We start from the raw sequence: 1,792 nt of genomic DNA, 5'->3' as shown, positions 1-1,792 counted from the left end.
ATCATCTTTTTCTTGAGAGGTGTAAATTATGGTAAGGGTCTCGAAGCACCTAGATCCGCTTAAATATTTATATCTTTAGCCGTAGTACAACATGCAGAAGGACCCATAAAAAAAGGAAGTACAACCCGATCCAACACTTTTACAAACATGACCCCAGAAAGTAAAACTAGATCTCAATGTGGCCCTTCTTCCTCTACGCATCTTCAAGCAGGAACCGAGAATATTGAAGCCGGGGAAAACACCACTTGGGTCAACTCCCTCGCCGTGCCATCGGTACCGGATTTCATCAGCGTCAACATTGGATTATTGACTAACCATGTCACATGGGAGTTTAAAAAACATTGCTTGTTGATAGTTATAAAAACATTGCTTGTTGGGAGTCCAAAAACAATTTCCTTTTTGTACAACAAATTGTAAGAGTTGAGAGTTATTGAGAGAGAAACTTGAGTGTTTCGTTGATCGGGACACATGTACTTATACATAGGTTGGGGATGTCTCGAACAGGGATGTTTACAAGAATAAGAGGCGTCTGTTTGACATGTTAAGGCGACCCTACATATGCTTTGTGTCTATTTGGCAATTCCGACATTCTAAATATCGTGTCTAAGAACATGTACAACAGTTTAGACACCAACTGTCCGCAATACTACTCCGTGTCCTCTCTAGACAATGCAAAAAATTGATGGTATAATAGGGTCTCTACTCTCTAAAATATGCATAATTATGCAGTGATTGCAGTAAGCCCGCGGTACTGGAACATGGATCGTGCATAGAGTGAAAAAACACGAGAGTTGCAGACGCCCTCAATACAAGGGGGGAAACCATTGACAACGACCAGAAATTCAGGCGTATCAACCATCTATAATTTTACCGACTGATTTCTTCTCTTACCTCCACGTCGTAGTCGTAGTTGGCATCTCATATAGACTTCTTACTAGATTCCACTATACAAGCCCTAAATATATATCATGTGCTAGTTGCTAACTGCTAATGACAGCCTCCTTGTCGGTCTGTTTGTAACCTAAATTGTTCATCTTCAAAGTGTACTAGTGTTTAGGTAACCATATATCTCACTGGAAATAATGTTTGCAGAGATTACACATGGTCACCACAGGAGACAAAGTAAGTGCCAATCAACTTTACATACTATAAACGTGGGTGTCTACATAAATGACTACATATCGGAAATGTATTTGATCCCAGGTGTAGATACTCCCTTTATTCGGAAAACAAATTTCAAAATTTGAGAACAAAAATTAGCTCATATATCTTCACATTGTATGTGCTCACTTACAGTTTCATAATAAACTGACATTTTCCGTGGCATGTCCAAACAAGACAAACAAATACCTCTCAAAATGCCTTATTTTAGCACCAAATTTTGTCTTTTTTGCACAATCCACGTAACAATTTGGTTTTTCATGAAACGACTTTGTGAACACGCACTATGTAGAGATGTATAATCAACATTTTCTTTTAAAATATTTTGACATTATTTAATATGTTTAAAATGCATTTTGAATATAGGGATCATATGCACCCAGGATCAAAAACACCCTGTACTGTGAACATGTGTGGCCTTAGGTATTTTCACCAGAATAACATATAAACTTGATCATTGTGCAACTAAATATACTTACCATCCACCATTGGTAACCTTGAGATAGAAAACCTATATACTTTTTCTTGAAAAGATGCTCAAATAAGTAAGTAAATAAATAAAGCAACATGCAATTAACTTAATGAAAAGCGCCTCATGAACACCTTATATATTCTAGAATCTGCTATTAGC

Source organism: Lolium rigidum, chromosome 5, assembly GCF_022539505.1.
Source record: "Lolium rigidum isolate FL_2022 chromosome 5, APGP_CSIRO_Lrig_0.1, whole genome shotgun sequence".
NCBI classification, from domain to species: domain Eukaryota; kingdom Viridiplantae; phylum Streptophyta; class Magnoliopsida; order Poales; family Poaceae; genus Lolium; species Lolium rigidum.
This window is presented reverse-complemented; position numbering follows the sequence as displayed.